Genomic DNA, 7,526 nt, shown 5'->3' with positions numbered 1-7,526 from the left:
ATCTAGGCAGGTTTTAAGTACCTCCAGAGAAGGAGACTCCCCGGCCTCTCTGGGCATTCTTTCAGGGCTCTGTCGCTCTCGAAGTAAGCAATTTTTTCCTCATATTCAGGTGGAACTTCCTGTATTCCAGCTTGTTCTCATTGCCCCTTGATCAGTTCCTGAATGCTGCTGGAGGGAGTGTGGCTCATCTTCTTGACACCTACCCTTAGATTTGTATGCATCACTGGGATAAGAAGACAGAAGGTGGATCCAAGTGCAGAAGTCCCAGTTAAAGGAAGCTGGGTGCATGATTAAGATAATGCCCTTTGTGAGAGAAACAACTAAGTAAAATGAAATTACATCAAAGACCATTAATTAGATGAAACTGGCTTTTGGTAATCCCAAGAAGCAGAGATTCATTAATATATTTCCACTCTTAACTAAGCTATATGCAAGATACACCATTCAAGTCCTCAGCCCCAAATTTATTGAGAAGAACATGCTACTGACACATCACCACTGTCATCCTATGAGGAAAATTTTGCAAAAACTAATGCTGTATAAATTTTTCCTATTTAATTTCCTTCATATTAAAACTTTGCATCACAGAGAGACAATGGGGTGGACTAGTTAACCATGTAAGGTTGAAACCTTCTGTTTCTATGCCTATTAGAAATATTTAGGTAAGCATTGCTATAAGTTAAGAAAACTAGTTTACAAAAAAAAAAAAATAATTCAACTTTTGTGTCAGCATGCTATTATTCTCAATGGTTTGTTCCATTCCCCCCTGTATTCTTGGATCAATCCAAGATTCAACTTGTATCCTCCCACTTAGTTGTCCATTTTGCCTTAGACCTATCCCTGATAAAGAATGTTCCCTGTCCCCTCTCCTACTGAGATGTCAATCCCGTCTTGTACCAGTCCCTTGCTTAAGGAAATTTCCTGGAAGCCTCATTGGTTTCATGGAACTGTTCCCCTCCCCCTGTGCCTCCTCATTTGTTGAAGCATTGTAAACCCTGCCTTGTGCTCCTCCACAGTCCTTTTCCTGTTGTACAATAATTTGTACCCTCCCCTAGAATCTCTCCTATATAAAAGTCCCTGCACATTACAGTTTGGGGTCTTTAGTCCCTGGACTCTCCATGGAAATAATTCTCCTTGGAAACCACAGGAAAGACCCCTCCCTCGACTTTGCTTCTGCCCGTGCTTCAGCACATCTCGTGCTGTGGAGGTCCAGCCCTGCTGTTTCTCAGACCACTCCTCAGAACAGCCAGCCTCGATGCACTGTCAGGAGCTAACGGGTGAATCTGGCACCGTGTCAAACTACATGGCCCCAGCGGTCCAATTGTAATCAGTATTGATTGATAAGTGACATTTGTCACAGGAGATTGTCCTGGTTTAGGGCAAATTTAAGAAGTAACTTCCAAAGGTTTCCCTCCAGAAAGCAGATTGCAACAACCCCTCCTCCAACTGGTTTGGGAAAAGATTTTCTTGGAGTAAAGTGGAAAAAACCTTTTTATTTACCAAGCAAAGTATTCACAAGCATAAAAAATGAATAATATTAAACAATAAAACCTCTTGTTGTTCTGAAAAGATGGCAAATTCAGAAAGTCCTTGCCATGAGGTGCTGTTCGGCTTGCTTAGTCTCTTATCAGTTACTCCTGTCCTGGAAAATGCTGTGTCCTGGGCCTGGTGGGCCAAAGGTGTGAGCTCCTCTGTTTTTCTGGGCAGGCTGATCAGTTCCAAGAAAAAGGAAAGCCACAGTCCAGGGAACTTCTCTGCCTCAACTAGCTAAAGGACTAACTAAAAACAAAAGGGAGCTCTCTCCCGCTGTCCGTGCTGCAAACACAGTCCAAGAGAAGGAAAGATGAAGCTCTTATCTCTGTGTTTTGAATACAACTGCCTCACACATTTTACTGCTTCACCTTCTCCCCCACTTCACTCTCAGATCTAGTTTTAAAGGTGCAAAACTTACTTCTTCGCTAAACAGATGTTTGGGGATACAAGCATCATAAAGTCACCCTAGGATGGTGATACTTTCTTTTTTCAATAAAAGATATTGCAGCTTGTAACTAATAATTCATACTGGTTGTTCATCAAAATATTTTGCTTCATCTCTAAATCATACTCTATCACTGTCTATCTCAATAGCATTGAGTAAAAATAAATAAGGAATTACCTTATTAATTACCATTAGCTAAGACAAGAACGAGAATGGCAGTATAAACACATTGAGTATTTATGTTTCTTCTCTGTCAGACAATGGCAAGTGGTAGATATCTGAGAAGAGCCAGGTAAGCCAGTGATGGTCCCTACCATACCATCCCTGTACAATTATTTAGTTTTAATATCGCTGATACATTCTCTCACCTCAAACCTTAACCAACAGGGGAAAACTTGTTCCTAATAAAGACATTAAATCGTGAAGTATTTGCACAGAGGAGTTCTGAAGCTATGCAGCCTTCAAAAGTTTCTTTCTTATGTTAATGATCTTTAGAAGGGAAGACAAGTTAGAACAGAAATCAGTTATATCCCACACAGGTAACCTTAGTACAGGTATCCTCCTGATTCATGACACAAACTATATTTTTAGTTAGAAATAAACCGCATGATCAAAAATGACACAGCCTCTCCTTTATACCCAAGATTAATACCTTATCATAAATTCTACAGTGAACAGCTCACCAACAATTTATTTTTACATTACTGATGAAAATTGAAAGGACCAAAAGTCACAGGGTTATTAAGCCTTTTTGCCATAAAGCTAGAAATTAGAAAAAGCTCCTGGATTTAGTAACTTAATCTAATTAATAACGCGATGAATCACTACTGATGTCGGCAAAATATCTGCTGGAGTTTTCTACTGTCTCTACAAGTAGAGACTTTCCTGGAATGAGAAATATTATGTGAGTGAGTCTATATTACTTGAGTGAACTATTTTAGTATGATCATTAAAAAAAAAAGGAAAGTAAAAAGATTAGTTTGTGTTGAAGCAGATACATTTAAGAAGTCAATTTATGATTGCAACTCTTTAAGGAATTAGTAAGAAATATTATAGAGAAAATGGGATCAACTCTTTTCTGCACAGAGATAGGTCTGGTTCAAGAAAGACAAGGAACTAGCACAGAAGATCCAGGAGAGGGTTTTAAGGATGACTGAGGGACTGGAACACCTTTTTTTTGAGGAAAGGCTGAGGGAGCTGAGTCTGTTTAGCCTGGAGAAGAGACAACTGAGAGGGTGTCTTACCAAGGCATACTGTGTATTATTGGTGGCTCTCAAGACAATGGGCCAGTCTCTGCAATGGTGCCCAGTGACAGGACAAGGGGCAATAGACACAAGTTCAGAAGTTCCATCTGAATATGAGCAAAAACTTATTTATTGTGAGAGTGACAGAGCACTGGAACAAGCTGTCAAGAGAGATTTTGGAATCTCCTTCTCTGGAGATACTGAAAACCTGCTTGGATCCAAGCCTGTACAACCTGCTCTACGTGAACCTGTTTGAGGAGGTAGGTTGGACTAGGTAACCTCCAGAGATCCCTTCCAACCACAGCTACTCTGTGATTCTGTGTGGATGAGCTATTATCTTATACATAGAAACATGTTTAAAGAATGTATTGCGCATTTTCTGGGGTTTTTTTTTGTTTTTTTTACTGCCCTAGATTGAACAAATTTTAGATACCACCTGGTGTTCAGAGTAGTATCATGAACTGCTGTGATTTCTCTCTCCCACTCCCTCACATCAAACATTAGGTGTATATTCTAATATAACTGGTGTTTATAACTATAAAAGAAACATTCTTATTCAGTGTAAATAATTTGTTTTAATAGGGAAGTTTTGGGATTTTGGGACTAGGCTACTTTAACACTATACCAAACAGTCTTTAAGCAGTGATCGTGGCTTTATAAAATGCAACATTTGTTCCAAGAAGGGAGTCTGGAGGTGGCTGCCCTCATTTTGCATGCAAGTTCAACAGTGAAAACAAGATCCATTAAATGCATTTTGATGTTTATGTCAGAAAATGATTGTAGGCTCATTTGATTTACCTGTAAAAAGGTGGTCTACAGACAAACGATTTGTCCCTGGAGCTTTCCTGGATCATGTCAGCTTTTTCTTAGTTTTTTATTTAGTTATGCAGAAATATCCTTTTGCATAAAATTTTTCACTGTAGTTCCTGTTACCCTTCTAGTTAATGTCCAAATATACTGATTTGAAGTTAATTTGGAAAGTTTCTTTCCAAATAATTTTTTTTCTGTCACCCTAATTTACTTATGTACTTTCTAGGGAAGAAACATTTCCCTGAATTTTTTCAAAATCATGATATAACAACTTAGAACCATGTTTATTAATGGTTACTTGATTTTCAGCTTATGCTGATGTAATAAAGCTTATCTGTATTAAGGTAGTCCAGAAAATTAAGGCAAATAGTTACAAGTGGGAAGTTATCGGTTATCGTGTGTAAGTTAGAGCACATGAAACCATGTGAATGATAGTCAGAATGTTAAAGTAGGCTACTATAAGCAAGATTTCTGAGGCCAGCAGGTTAAAAGCAATTTTCTTATCTGAGAATTTTTTGATGTAGTTTGTATCAGTTGTCTTTGGGTAAAGGGTCTGCCACGACTCACAGAGCTGGCATGACAAAGAGGCTCCATGATGTGGGGTCACTAGTTTTATTAATTCCTGCTTTGTGCAGAGCCAGATCTGATCCAGAGAGACAAGGCTTGTGCATACTGTTATGTTATCTCACAGTCACTGGTAGAGTTCAAACTCTCTTGGCCTGCAGACCCTGAGTCTCTGCTGCCACAGAGCGCATGAAGGGGTTTTTCAGGAAGAGCATCTGGCTCATACCAAAACTCTGGCTCTCCAGACAGAGGCATCTTTCTTCTGGTTGTGAAAATTGAATTTTGAGTTTAAATGTGCTCTCTCTGTCAGTACAATCATGACAGACGAGATGAGGGACAGGAAGAGGCTTTTCTTCAAATGAATTGTTCCTGAAGTGGGCACTGAAACTGTGGGAGATGCAAAGACAGAATCCCTCCATTCAATCTCTACAGTGTTCCAGGAAAGTGGGGGTTATACTTTTTGTAGGAAATAAGCACAAAGGAAGAACCCCATACTTCCATCACCAGTTTCTCTTCTTCATGGGAAACCTGAATCTTGCTGACTTCACAGGTGCAAAAAAGGCCAACAAGAATTTTTTTTCAATAGGAAACCACTCTGTACTGTATTATTTTTATCTGCTAAATTTATCTCATGGTTTTTCATATGTTACATATTGCATAATGCATATTTTGGTATACAGACAAAAGCACAGCCAAATTGCAGATGTTGTTTTTACATGCAGTGCACAATACTGTGTTTCTGCTAGCTTAATGATAGCCTAAAATTTGATTTAACGTTTAATTACTGTGAGTATCATAGAAAGAAAATAGTAATTCCTAAAAATAGACAAAGTCTAATGGACAAAAGTATATTGAGAAGCTGAGAAAAGGTTAATGGTAAAGAAAATGAAAAGGTACACAATAGTATTAGTGTTAGGTTTTACAGAGCAGAAACATTGTCTTATAGAAGGCAGAGGAAACACTCAAGGGAAAAAAGTAATGTTTAATATGACAGTAAGAAGCAGAGAAGAGAAACTTAAAGGCAAGTCAAGCTTGTAAGCTAACTGAATTTATCAGGAAGTAAGGAAAAAATAATATCTATTTCAGTTGCCTCCAACAGAAGCTGGTTATAAAATGGAAAATGACACTGTCATAAGCCATTGTTTCAAGAACCAGACATATCTGAAATAAATTGATGTCCCAGATTATAGCACGAGAACTTTGGGTATTAACTTCAAAACTTCTGTCATATTCTCTTTCTCTGGTATTTCAAACACTTTGTAAAGAACAGTCAGACACAGGAGCTAACTTGATTAAAATATACGTGTTGAAGACACTAAAGACCAAAAATTTATGACACTTGAAGAAGAATTGTGGAAAAGATCTTTGTATATTACATATGATAGTTTACTCAACTTGATGTGACTATCAAGGCAAATAATTTAAATAGCATTAATATGCTCTCTCAAACTCATAACCAACTGAATTAAGTTTAATATGTAATACAATGAAAACTCAGATAAATTTTTCTTCAGACAAATATTATAATCACTATTTATTTTCATCTAATATTCTATACATCGATATATATGTTTATTTTTTACTCTTTGAAATCATGCTAAGTTCAAAATTCATCTGACATTTATTATTACTGAAGAAATACCCATGTGTTGTGACATGTTTCTTTTTCAGCATAGAGGCACTACTGTATGCATACAAAATTGCGACTAAAAAAACACATAGCAAGTCTTAATATATATATATATTTAGATAGAAATATCTGTGTATTTTACCAGTTGTTTGTTTGCTTTCTTTTAAAATTGGAGATTCTGTGGTTACTTTAAAAACTTTACAGTGTTTTTCTCAAGTGCCAACTCATTTGAAAATCCCCTGGCAAGGATTTGGGAGACAAAGTGTGAATGCTGCAGGTCTGTGAATGGGATGGGCTGTATTAAATTTCTTATGTTGCGTGGATTGTTTCTACTTCATACAATATTTTGCCCTCAAATACCAGTTCATTATTGATGACTCACATGTCTCAGACGTCTATCTTCTTGGCCTTGATTGAACCTGTAAGCAGATGGTTCAAATAGATATGAAAATTCTGGGTCTGGAAAAAATGGCCAGGCTGGTGAGTTCCTTGTTGCAGGGCTGAGAGGCATCAATGACTGCCTAGAAAGTAGGGATATGATTGGGTAGTTTTCCATAGGTTTCAAAGAATCAACCTGGCTTATTCTTTTCTCTATTATTTTGGTAGATTGAGTGCATTTCAAGATCAGTCTATACAATGAATAGGTGTTATTGCTTTCCTTCTTGTAGTGTTGAACTGAAGGCAGATTTTGAACAGAACAGATCAGGATAGATGAGATCTTGGGCTGACAGATCTGGAGTAGAGAGTTTTTGCTTTGCTCAGCTTGACAGTACAATTTGGAAGAGTAAACCTGACAAGCCCCTGTTACAAACTGATTTAAGCACAGAAGAGCAAAGAAAACTTAGTCTCTGTGAATAAAAGAGATCACACCCAGAAAGGTTCAAAATATCCCCCAAAACGTGAGTAAAACCAAATGAGATTAGATGTCCATGTCAAAAAAATTAATATATTTTATTTAATAGTAAAAGAGTTGGAGAATAAGAAAAAGAAAGAAAGAAAGAAAGAAAGAAAGAAAGAAAGAAAGAAAGAAAGAAAGAAAGAAAGAAAGAAAGAGAGAAAGAAATAGAAAAAGAGGTGTGAGGGGGAAACAGGGACAGTGACAGGGGTTACATAGAAAGATATCACCCATCCGCAGGCCCCAAAAATGTCTTGTTGCTCCCCTCCATCTGGTCTTCTTGGTGGTGAGAATCCCCTGCCATGAAAAAGTATGGAATCTAATGGATTAATATATGCTTTCAGCAGGTGGGAACACTCAGGTGCCTCCCCTAAGGGAACTAGGTTTGACACTGTCCTTGCAAGA

Source organism: Sylvia atricapilla, chromosome 3, assembly GCF_009819655.1.
Source record: "Sylvia atricapilla isolate bSylAtr1 chromosome 3, bSylAtr1.pri, whole genome shotgun sequence".
Lineage (NCBI taxonomy): Eukaryota > Metazoa > Chordata > Aves > Passeriformes > Sylviidae > Sylvia > Sylvia atricapilla.
This window is presented reverse-complemented; position numbering follows the sequence as displayed.